Source organism: Sceloporus occidentalis, unplaced genomic scaffold (genome assembly GCF_023333645.1).
Source record: "Sceloporus occidentalis isolate IW3139 unplaced genomic scaffold, rSceOcc1.0.p SCAF_3, whole genome shotgun sequence".
NCBI lineage: Eukaryota > Metazoa > Chordata > Lepidosauria > Squamata > Phrynosomatidae > Sceloporus > Sceloporus occidentalis.
This window is the reverse complement of record NW_028316983.1, coordinates 49,465,500-49,478,377: the sequence shown is the minus strand read 5'-3', so window position 1 is coordinate 49,478,377 and position 12,878 is coordinate 49,465,500.

Genomic DNA, 12,878 nt, shown 5'->3' with positions numbered 1-12,878 from the left:
ACATCAGTAATACAATTCTATTACTCCTTTACACCACAAGCCAAGGAAGCTATTTTGGTCCTAAACTGATGCTTCTCATCACTAATAGACTTAGAAAAATGAAAACAAATTGAAACTTAATCTAGACAAGATAGAGGTGTTTCTGGTTGAAAGGCAGATCAGGAAATAGGACTTCAGACTGTGCTGGATGGGATTACACTCCTCTTGAAGAAATCAATAGCATTAGCAATAGCATCTGTATTTCTATACTATTTATCAGTTAACTCAGCACTCTCTAAGCAGTTTACAATCTGTAAGCCAACTGTCCCCAACAAGCAGGGTACTCATTTTACTGATCTACAAAAGGATGGAAGCCTGAACCAACCTTGGAGCCCTGGGATTGAACTCACATTCTTGTGGCTACAGTACTGGCATAAAACCACTGTGTCACCAGGGTTCCAAGCTGTGAACCATGCAGGCTAGAAGCCCAGGTTTCAGCAATGCTTAGGAATCCCTTTGCACAGTTAAAGCTTGTGAATGAGCTGTGTTTGATCCTTGAGACTTCTGATCTGGCTAGGGTAACACATGCTTTAGTTACATCCCAGTTGGATTACTATAATGTGCTTTAAGTGGGGTTGCATTGGTAGTGTTTAGAAACTTGAACTGGTCCAAAGAGCCTCAGCCACATTGCTAACTGGGGCTGGCTACAGGATCACATAGTGAAGCCTTGTTGCAACAGCTTCACTAGCTGCTGGTCTGTTTCCAGGTGCAATTCAAAGTGCTGGTTATGACTTTTAAAGCTCTACACAGCTCAGATCCAGGTTAGTTAAAGGACCATATTCTCTTTGCTTTGAGATCTGCTAGGAAGGCCCTTCTCTCTGACCCACTATTTTCCAACACTGGTAAGAAGATGGGAGAGGACTTTTTCAGTGGCTTCCCCCAGGTTCTGGAATGCTCTGCCTCACAAGGTTAGATTGCCACTCTTCATCTGTAGCCTTATCACATTCAAAAAGAAAAGCAAAAGCCAGTGAAATAGCAGCAGCTTTTGGCTTACCTTCCCACATGCCTATGAAGCAATTCCATTCTACTGCTGATGAAGGGCACTGTAAATGCATGGCTTTTGTCCTGCTGGAAAAATGCATTTTTCAGAAGCCACACTTTCTGGAGGGAGAATGGAAATACTACGACGTTGTGCAGGAAGGTAAGCCAGAAGCTGCTGCTGCTGTCCTGCTGGCTTTTATCCCCCCCCCCCCCCCCCCACAAATGTGATAAAGCTCTGTATGTGCCAGGGCTTTAAACTGGTACTCTTTATACATGGACTTCACCAGAAAACATATCCTTCCACAAATGCTCAGAAGGCAACGTATGCTCACTTTATTTTTCTTATATGAAATTAAGTAATTTCTCCTGCACATTGAACAATGTATATCTGCAATAATATAAACATGCAAGACATGACCTTTTTCTATTTTGATTACACAGACTGAGTAGTTGGCATGTGAAACACTTAAGGCAAACAAGAGCTGCAGAAGACATGCCTCAGGCAGGTGACCCATCTCCTCTTATTCCATCCCCATTCCTTATGTGATGCTATACCTGACCCATGCCTCACCGTAAGGAGAAGTCCTTCCTCACAGTAGGTCTGCTTGTGATGGCAATCTACAGCAAGCTTTCATGTGGTCCATATTTATACGAGGAACACATTTACCAAACTATCTTAATGACCATTCTGTGACTATGAGACTAAAGAATAAAATTCTTGCTGCTCAGTCTAATCCTTGGAGTAGGCAATTGCAAGAAAAGATTGCCATCTGTCTATTTGCCAGTGAACAGTAGATTGAAATTGGCCAGAATGTTCCAAATGAAACCCATTTTTAAATGTTATACAGTGGAGTCATGACTCACAAACACAGTCCCAGCAAATGTCCCCTCCCCACACTAAATGGTAGAAGCATATATTATATCAAGGCTACTACCCAGATCCCCCCCGGGGGTGGCAGACCTATTAGAATGGTCCACCCTCGAAGGCTGATGGAACCCAAAAGGTTCCAAGAAGCCGTAGAGGGGTATATGGTTGGAACTGATGGCGAGTCTGTTGATGCCCTGACTAACACCTGGGATACTGATCTCTCCAGGGCTATACACAGTATCACTCCCAAGTGTCCTTTCCAGCCTGCTTCCAATAAAAAGCCCTGGTATACGGAAGATCTCAGAGCAAGGAAGCGGGCTGCGCAACAGCTAGAGCGCAAATGGCGGACACATCAGGACTTAGCCGACAAGACACTCCTAGAATCTCATTTGGAGGCCTACGGAGTGGCAATAGATGCAGCTAAGAATTCGTCCTTTCTGCACGTATTGCGTCCGTGGAGTCGCGTCCAGCAGAGCTGTTCAGGGTTGTGAGAGAGCTCACTCAATTGGTTCCCCCCCTGAACTCACTATTGGAGCCATCTAAAGCCTGCTGTGACGAGTTTAACAACTTCTTCGCGGATAAAATCTCTCGGCTAAGAGCTGATCTTGACGCTGTTATTGGTTCAGAATCGAGAGTAGAGGCGTCCAGAGCTTCCGTGGACTCAGTTGTACTGGATCATTTTGAGTCTGTAAGTACCGAGGATGTGGACAAGATCCTCGGTAGCGTTAGGAAGACGACCTGCTCTCTCGATCCCTGCCCTTCATGGCTGGCAGTTCAAGGGGGAACGGCGACATCAGAAATGTTGCATCGTATTGTTAATTCATCTTTCAGGGAGGGCCGTTTTCCATCTAATCTTAAAACGGCCATTGTAAAACCTCTATTAAAGAAGGCCTCCCTTGACCCCCTAATTTGAAATAATTATCAGCCTGTGTCACTGCTGCCATTTTTAGGGAAGGTGATCGAGAGAGCGGTTGCCTCCCAGCTACAGAGGGTCTTGGAGGATACGGATTATCTGGACCCATTTCAAACCGGATTCCGGGCGGGCTATGGGGTTGAGACTGCCATGGTCGCCTTAGTCGATGATCTCCATCTGGGCATGGACAGGGGTAGCGTGTCCCTGTTAGTGCTCTTGGACATCTCTGCGGCCTTCGATACCATCGACCATGGTATCCTTCTGGATCGCCTGGGGGAGTTGGGAATCGGGGGCACCTCTCTACAGTGGTTCCGTTCCTACCTCTCGGGCAGATTCCAGATGGTGGAGCTGGGGGACTGTCGCTCAGACAAGAGGGCCCTTACATCTGGGGTCCCTCAGGCAGCGATCTTGTCCCCTATGCTATTCAACATTTACATGAAGCCGCTGGGAGAGATCATCCAAAGACATGGGGCGTAGTGTTATCAGTACGCTGATGACACCCAAATAGTCTTCTCTGTGTCTCCGACTGATGCAGTGACTAGGGATGGCATCTCTCCGCTCAATGCCTGTCTGGAGTCGGTAATGGGCTGGATGAGGGAAAACAGACTCAGCCTGAATCCAGAGAAAACGGAAGTACTTGTGATAGGCTCTCCCGGTCCTGGGAAGGAAATTGTCAACCTGTCCTGAATGGGGTCACGCTCCCCGTGAAGGAACGTTTGCAGTTTGGGGGTGCTTCTGGACTCGTCGCTTCACCTGACTCCTCAGGTGGATGCGACAGTTAGAAGTACCTGTTACCAGCTTCGGCTGATACGCCAGCTGCGTCCCTACCTGGACCGGGGGGACCTTGAAACAGTGGTATATGCACTGGTAACCTCTCGACTTGATTTCTGTAATGCACTCTACATGGGGCAACCCTTGTACCAAACTCGGAAGCACTGGTAACCTCTCGACTTGATTTCTGTAATGCACTCTACATGGGGCAACCCTTGTACCAAACTCGGAAGCTGCAGTTGGTTCAAAATATGGCCGCAAGGCTGGTCACTGGTAGTTCCAGGGCCAGCCACATAACACCTATATTGAAAGATCTGCATTGGCTGCCAATCCGCTTCCGGGCGCAATACAAGGTGTTGGTTGTTACCTATAAAGCCCTAAATGACTCGGGCCCAGAGTACTTGGAGGACTGCCTCTCCCCGTATAATCCGCTCTGCACTCTTAGGTCAGGTGGGAAAAAACTTTCAAGAGTTCCCAAGATGAGATACGTAGCGACTGCACAAAGGGCTTTCTCTGCTATTGCCCCACAGTCTTGGAACTCTCTCCCTGATGAGCTCCGCTCGGCCCCCTCCCTGGAGTCATTTAAGAAAAACCTCAAGACTCACCTATTTCGCCAAGCCTTCCCCCACATGTCCTGACTGTCATCTTCTCCTGTGAATTGCGTGTTGTATTATTAGATTGTTTTATTGACTTTAACTGGTTTTAATTATTAGGAATGAATGATGGATTTTTAATGATGTATTGTATTGTACGGTTTTAATATGGGGGATTTTTGCTGTTTTAATTTCTATTTGTAATTTGTTTCGTACTGTATTGTATTTTATTAGTATCTTGTAAACCGCCGTGATCTCATTCATTCATTCATTCATTCATTCATATATATTATTAGTAAACATTTTGTCATTCAGCACAGAAAATTATTCCCTGGGGAATGTGCAATGGACCATATATAGGATATTCTTTAAATGTCTTTAGGAGATTTTTTCATATGCACCTGTCAATTAGTTTGCCATAAATTACTTATGGAAATGTAAAAATTAATCAAGTGGGAACACAAGCAAAAGCCATATGTGCAGCACCAAAAGTTAGATATAAACAAATTAAATGAATACATTGGAGAAGATTTGAATACATCAAGCAGATTTTTGAAGTAGTTCCCCTAGTAACACAGGCAGCACAAAGCTGTGTTGCTAATAGACTGGGAATAGTTGCCAGTAAATATTTACACTCAGAGTATTTGATGGAGAAACACAACTTAAGGCAAAACTGTCTCAGATTTCTGTCTGGCATCAGTGCTAAGATTTTCTTTCTTCTATTGCTGTTCTTCCCAGTGGAGTGGAAGATCTTAGAGCTCATTTTCTCTATTGAACATTTTGCCTGAAAGGGAATCTCCCGATTCAATGAGCCTGATAACTGTTATGATTTCATAATATTATCTGCATATGCCATACTTCAGCAAGAAATTAATCAACAATGGCAATTTAAAACTGGGGCTAGGAAAACTAAACAGGGTCTCCCAAATGTCACTTTGCTCCATTGCTCCCATGTATAGTTACTTGACTATGTTTGTTGTTGCTGTTTTTTGTCTTCAAGTTGTTTCTGACTTATGGTGACCCTAAGGCAAACCTATCTCAGGGTTTTCTTGGCAAAATTTGTTCAGAGGAGGTTTGCCATTGCCTTCTTCACTTAGTTATGTAGTGTAGGTCAAAAAGAACTCTCCCCTCTTTCACATGTTATAAATGTGTACAGCCTAGAAATGCCCCCCCCTTTTGATAGTAACTTTCCTTTCCCCCCAAATGGTCCCTATGTATATATGAGAACTTATATTCTTCACTACCATGGTGATTGTGGCCTGGCAGGAAACTGTGTAGCACAATCAACAGTCTCTTGGGTGGCTGTGATAAAAATCAGCAGGATATTTTAGCTCAGATTTAAATTTGCCTTCAACAGGAAGATAGAACATTATCACGCGGTATATGTTATCTGTTTTGCTTCTTCCATTCAGTTTGGGATGGGATTCTGGCCTTTATATACTCTTACTTTTAAACATACTCTGGCTTCTATTTTGTGAAGCTGGGGAGGAATATCAGACTTTGTCCTCTTGACCTGGCCCTCCTTGACCAGCTGAAGCTTGCCATGTATGCATGTATTAAATTATTGGAGTTTTCCCATGTACATACATACTTACTTACTTTATACTTCTCCTTTGCCATTGATTGTTAATGTTACCCTATCTAGTGAAAGACATCAGACTATGAACCTTTCTTGTTTTAGACTGTGGTTTAACTATAAGATGGGGGTTCAACATTATTATTTACAACAAACCATCCTTTTGGTTTATACTGTTGGCTAGTGAAATCTTTCTTTGATATTATGAAACCTGCAAGTTAAGTTGTACCATAATATAACTTTTAAAAAGTTTTAGTACTGGCAGTGAATCTCTGTTGCTGTACATACATTACTGATCAAGAAGGCAATAGCAGCACCTCCTTACTTAGGTGCACAGTCATCCAGGTATAGCTACACTTCACCTATTACTTGGCCATGGGTGTGTAACTAGCACTGTCCAAGTGCCAGTATGCACCGAAGAGAAGAAATGCTGCTCTCACCTTCCAAGTAAGGCTGCTCATTCTTCTCAGGCACAAAACAGAATTAGATGGTGCTTGAGATTATTTCTGTGGCCAATAAGTGTTAGAGAAGAGATTTACCAAAGAACTATTTGGTTACCCTTGCACACTCAGGGTGAACATGCAGGATACCTCTTTTGCAATCCCTTACAAAGTACTTATTTTAGTACAACCAGGGGTTATGGCAGGGTATATCACCAATGAGATTTTCCCCATTGTATTAACCACACCTGAATGAAATTGTGATTACCTGTCTAGGTATATAGCTTGGTTCCTAGGCACTTTATGTAGGGTCCAGGGTAGTTGTATAACTATGTCCTTCAGTCAGTTTCCTCTCACATTAGACTGTACTGACTATGAGCTTGAGTAAAGTCTGCAGCTTAGTAATGGAAGTAGATATTGTAGGTTTCAAGCACAGACACCTTTAAATTCATTAAAACCAATACATTATAAAAATTAAATAACCCAAGGTGCACATCTGTAGGGTCCATTTTATATCTATGCCATGAGCACTGTGCCATGAAAACCATTTAAGCTCATGAAAATCCCATTTGTGAAAAGCTGCGGGAGAAGCACAGATTGGATACAGGCTGCCTACTCCCGAGGAACAAGGCAGTGCAATAAGATGGGTCACTGACGGTTACAATCCCCATGTAATCAGCCACAGATTTTGCATGCAATAATATCCAAGGCTTCTGTTGGGCTGCCTTTGAAGAGTGTTTGGAAGCTAGCTACAGAAAGCACACAACTTCTTTGCTGCTATAGCTCCACTGGCTGCTGATCCATTTCAGAGCATTATTCAAAATGTTGGTTATGACCTATAAAGCCCTAAATGGCTTTGGTCCAGTTAATCAGAAGGACCATATTCTCCCCTTTGAGCCTGCCAATGTTTGAGATCTTCTGGTGAAGCCTTTCTTTTTGTCTCACCACTTTCACAGGTACTTCTGATAGAAACACAGAAGAGATCTTCCTCTGTGGCTCCTCCAAGGCACTGGAACGTTTTCTAGAGAGACTGTACTGGAACGTTTCTTGTTCTGCTTCTATAGACAGGTATTTTATTTATTTATTTATTTGCTTGCTTGCTTGCTTGCTTTGGTAATCCGCTGAGTACAGTGCTTTGCAATAATATGCTATGTTGTTTATAGTTGTTGGTTTCCCCTTCCATTTAATGGGTATGCTTTTAATTCCTATGTTCTATGAGGAACGACTTAGGGGGCTGGGGATGTTTAGCATGGTGAAGAGAAGGTTAAGAGGTGATATGATAGCTCTGTTTATATTTGAAGGGGTGTCACACTGAGGAGGGAGCAAGCTTGTTTTCTGCTGCTCCAGAGAACAGGACCCGGAACAATGGATGCAAGCTACAGGAAAAGAGATTCCACTTTAACATTAGGAGGAACTTTCTGACAGCAAGGGCTGTTGGCCATCTGTTGGGTATGCTTTGATTGAGATTTCCTGCATGGATGATCTCTCCCAGCTGCTTCATGTAAATATTAAACAGCATGGGAGACAGGATGGTGCCTTGAGGGACGCCCGATGTCAACTCCCGCTTACGGGAGCAGCTGTCTCCTAGCATCACTATCTGGAATCTGCCCAAGAGATAGGATCTGAACCACTGGAGCGCAGTGCCCTGATAACTAAATCCCTCAGGTGTTCCAGAAGGATACCATGGTCTATGGTATCGAAGGCCGCTGAGATGTCCAGGAGCACCAATAGGGTCACACTTCCCCCGTCGATGCCCAGATGGAGATCATCGACCAAGGCGACCATGGCAGTCTCAACTCCGTAACCTGCCATGAAGCCAGTTTGATATGGGTCTAGATAAATAAGATCTAAACCAGTCGAGAACAGAGTCTGAGAACCCAAGGTCAGAAAGCAAATCAACTAGAAGACAGTGATCAACGGTGTCAAAGGCTGCAGACAAATCAAGAAGGATGAGAACAGAATAAAGGCCATTAGCCTTGGCCCGTAAAAGGTCATTTGAGATCTTAGTGAGAGCTGTCTCTGTAGAATGCCTTGGGTGGAAACCAGACTGAAAGGGATTGAGAATGGAGTTGGCTTCAAGAAACTCAAGACAGCGAGAATAAACAACCCGTTCCAAAACCTTAGAAAGAAAGGGAAGAAGAGAAATCGGACGATAGCTAGACAGAGAGGAGGGTTCAAGAGAAGTTTTTTTCAGAATTGGGGAAATGAGAGCATGTTTGAAGTCCGACGGGAAGGAGCCTGTAGTGAGAGAGAGATTGAAGATATGGAGAAGCGAGGGTAGAAAAGAGGGAGCTATAGAAATTAGAAGACGAGTAGGAATTGGATCAAGAGAACAGGTTGCAGGTTTGGAAGAGTTCAGAAGTGTAGAGAGTTCATCCAAAGAAGCAGGAGGAAACACAGAATTTTTTTAGGTGAGTGCGATAGAAGATTATGAGCAGAAGAAGAATCGGGAGGGACTATCTCAGAGCGAATAGTGGTAATCTTTGAGATGAAATAATTAGCGAAGTTGTTAGGAGAGAATGATGAAGAGACAGGAGGAGAGGGAGGTTTAAGCAAAGTGTTGAAAGTGGAGAACAAACGCTGCGGGCGCCTCTCATTGGTGGAGATGAAGGTGAATCTATCATGGGGATTTCTTGGCAAGATTTGTTCATAGGAGGTTTGCCATTGCTTTCTCCATATCACTGACTACCATAAACAAAATTAAATGGGTCTGAGAGTAAATTAGACCTGCACATACCCTAGAAACCAAAATAACTAAACTGAGACCGTCTTACTTTGGACATTCCATAAGATGGCATACCTCATTAGAAAAGATGGTAATGCTCAGGTGAAAAATAGTAAGAAAAGAAGAAGACCAGATTACAGGTGGATTAGTTCAATCAAGGAAGAAGAGAAGAAGGAGGAGGAGAAGAAAGAGGGGAAGAAGACACAACAGCAGTAGTCCAAAACCTCCTGAAGCAGCATGTCTGATATTGGCTGGATTAACCCTTTCTTTGGGATCTGCGAGGTCCCAAATGTTATGCAGATGTTTGAGGAAAAGAAACAGAAAAGTTTCACTTTTCCAATGCAATTCAATAATGATCTAGACTCCCAAATCTCAATTTGGATTTAGTGCCCAAAAGGGATTAGACTGGGTCACGATCAGACCCAGATGTGAATCATCAAATGGTTTCTAAGCCAGAAACCCAGCATACAGTTCTAATTTACTGCAAAGCAATGCCATCAGAATACTGTTCAGTACTTGTTAAGGGGCTCTGCTGTACCAAGATTTCTGCTGTGAAGATAAATTATTCACTGATCTCTCTTGTAAAAGAGAAACATTCCCTCAACTAGAACTTTGTTTACATGCTTTTTGACTGACTGTGCTGACAGAAGAAACCTGCCTTTCCTACCAGTGTTTGTTCAACCACAAAGAACTCCTGCAGCCTCACTGGGAAATATTACATTATCTCAGTCAGGGCTGAAGCTTACTCAGGATATGAGCCTGCATTTTACCAGAACATCAGTGGCTCCAATCAACAGTAGAACTATTCACCAGGATAGGCTTTGTAGCTCCTATTTGATTACTAGACAGCTGACACCACTAAAACTGGACAACTAATTACTCCATAAAACTATTGCTCGGTCTTCTCCATCTTGGCAGTGAAAAACCTTTGGACTATATGATTTCTGTGTTATCTAGGGAAGGGATGAAACAGCAGGTGGGGATATTTTATAAATGTGTTATAAACTGATTTGCAGTTGGGGTTTCCAGATGCTGCTGAACTGTAACTTGCAACATAACTAGGGAGCTGGGGATGTTTAGCCTGGAGAAAAGAAAGTTAAGAGGTGATGTGATAGCCCTGTTTAAATATTTGGAGGGATGTCATATTGAGGAGGGAGCAAGCTTGTTTTCTGCTGCTCCAGAGAACAGGACCTGGAGCAATGGATACAAGCTACAGGAAAAGAGATTCCACCTCAACATTAGGAGGAACTTTCTGACAGTAAGGGCTGTTTGACAGTGGAACACACTCCCTCAGAGAGTGGTGGAGTCTCCTTCTTTGGAGGTCTTTAAGCAGAGGTTGGATGGCCATCTATCAGGGATGCTTTGATTGAGAGTTTCTGCATGGCAGGGGGTTGGACTGGATGGCCCTTGTTGTCTCTTCCAACTCTGTGATTCTATGATTCTATGAACTAGTGGTTAGGAAGACTATGAGTTGTAGTGAGCAACATGTTGAGGACCACATTTTACTTAACCTATCTTTAAAAATGTTGCAATTATTAATTCTATCTTTTCATACTGATTATCAATATGCATGCAATCTTGCATAAGAAAAAAAATAACTGATTCTTGTATTTAGTCCTGAAGAGGTTTTAAGAAATGTTTCAGTTGTCCACTTGTGAGCTTAGATTCTAGAACTGATATGAAATGCTGCCAACAGAGCTGTTACTCATTATGAAATTTGGACTAGAAGATCTAGATTCAGGTGTGCATTTATCACATCTTTTGGCCCAAACTAGGGTTAAGGGATCTTTTACATGATGCATGATCTGTTACTCCAAGAGAACAAGACTTCAGCTAATTAGTGAATCAGAAAACAGCCATAAAAGTATGTCTGACAGAGAGAATCAAATGTCTGAAAAGAAGCAAATGAAGGTGACAGGTGACTTGAAAGCACATACACAGAGAGAGAGGAAAGAAAGAAGGGTGGAGATCTAGCATGAACGAAGGTGGAGAGAATGCTAGACTAGAACAGGATGGGGAGAGATTGGCAGGTAATTTGCCAGAGGAAACATATTCAGGGGTAGCTGTATTGGCCATGCAACATATTCAAAATCCACAAATAGTGATAGTATTATTGGCCAAAACAGCTACCCCTGAATATGTTTTCTCTGTCAAATAAACTACCAGTCTCTCACCACCTTATCTTAGTCTGGCATTCATAGAGGAGAAGAAAAGTGATGACACAGTCAACAAGCCGACATTTTATGTCAGATGTTGTTTCTGTTCTAGTTCATTTGTTCTGGAGGGATCTCAGTGCAGGCAGAGGCCATTTACCTTTCCCTCCAAGTGAGGACTAGGGACAAAGGGCAATAAAAGTCTGATAATATAATTTCAATTCCATTAGCAAGAGTAAAGTAACTTCCCCTGAGATCCAGGCTGCCTCTGCCAGAGAAGAATGAGATTAAAGAAGAAGACCTTAGTGGAGTATGGAAACTAGGGGGAAATTGCAGAATGGAAGAGGGTGAAGCCACAAGGGAATACTTTGGCTAAGGATGGGAAACTACATAACAACACAGCTCTCTAACCATGCTCACAAACTGGATACACAAAGGACATGCTTATCTCTTTCAAAGTTTAGGTGGACATGCCAAGAGAGAGTGTGCATGTAGACAAAAGGAAAAGTTAAATGTGTACTGTCCCACAGACTTGATTTTGATGGAGTGTTCTTCACATTTTTTGAAGCATCAGTCTGTCCAAAGTGAATCCTTTATTTCTCTCAATTCTTATGAGGTCCCTATCTATTTCCTTTATATTTAGGCATGGATCTTATTTTCAAATTCTTCTGTGATCACACATTGCAGTTCAGCCCATCTTTTCTGGGACTATTAGAGATGGTTGTTTTCAAATCCATCTCTCTCTCTATGTATGTTTGTATGTATGTGTGTGGTCTTTAGAGAAAACCCTCTGGGATGGAGTTCATATCTCTATTATTTCCTTCTTGCAGATAAGTGTCTGGTCAGACTGCATTCTCTCTCTCTGAGCTTTGCAGATGTGCCTTCATTCCCAAGGCATGCATTCATCCATTAAATACACATATGTTTTCACTCAGTCACACAGATACAAAACAACCTTTACATCTTGCATTGTTTTTAGCCTCTGCTTATTCAGGTCACTTTCTTGTTTTTTAAACAGTATCTCTTGGAATTTTTTTTCGCTTAAACTTTGTCCTGTATGAAGCATATAATGCCTAAGGGTGTCAGAAGGGAGTGCTTATGGTATGCACCATACTGGGTGAGACCCTAGAGTGGTGGTGTGCACTCGGTGGGATGGTACACTCAGTGGGGCTGGCACAACTGCTGAGTGACTGAGAAGGCATCACCTGCCTTTCTTGCTTGTCAAGCAGCTGCACCAGACCTAGAATGGGCTGTCAGGAGACTGCAGCACTGCCCTCCCATCAGTGCCTGCTGGTGGGGGGGGGGGGTGCAGTGCCTTTGGGTCTGGTGCAGCTATGCCTGCAATGGGGTGCTGGGAGGCCACATAAGAAGGGGCATGCATACACCCATTCTGGCTTCTCCACTGCCCTGGTTCTCTCACCTGAGTTAGCCAAGGCAGCAGAGAAGCCTGAATGGCCCCATCCTCCTTTCCATTCCACTCCCCTCCTTTCCCAGCTGCCCCTGGCATCCCTTTTGTGGTCTGGTTGGGTGGTGGGTAGGTGGTTGGCCAACTAGTCATCAGGCAGACAGATAAGGCAGCGAGGCAGGGGGAGGAGAGAGGGAGGGATAAATGTGTCCCAGAGGGGGCAATTTTCAGGAATGCTTGAGAAGCATTCCTGAAAATCACCCTCTGGGGAACACACCTGAAACGTGATGGGAATGTCCGGCGGTAGTGGCAGTGTTCTCCCTGTGTGGTAAGATGCATTCTATGCCACCTCCTGTTCTCATCATGTCTCCTGTTAGAATGTGACAGGCCTGTTCCAAGGCCTATGTGATAAAG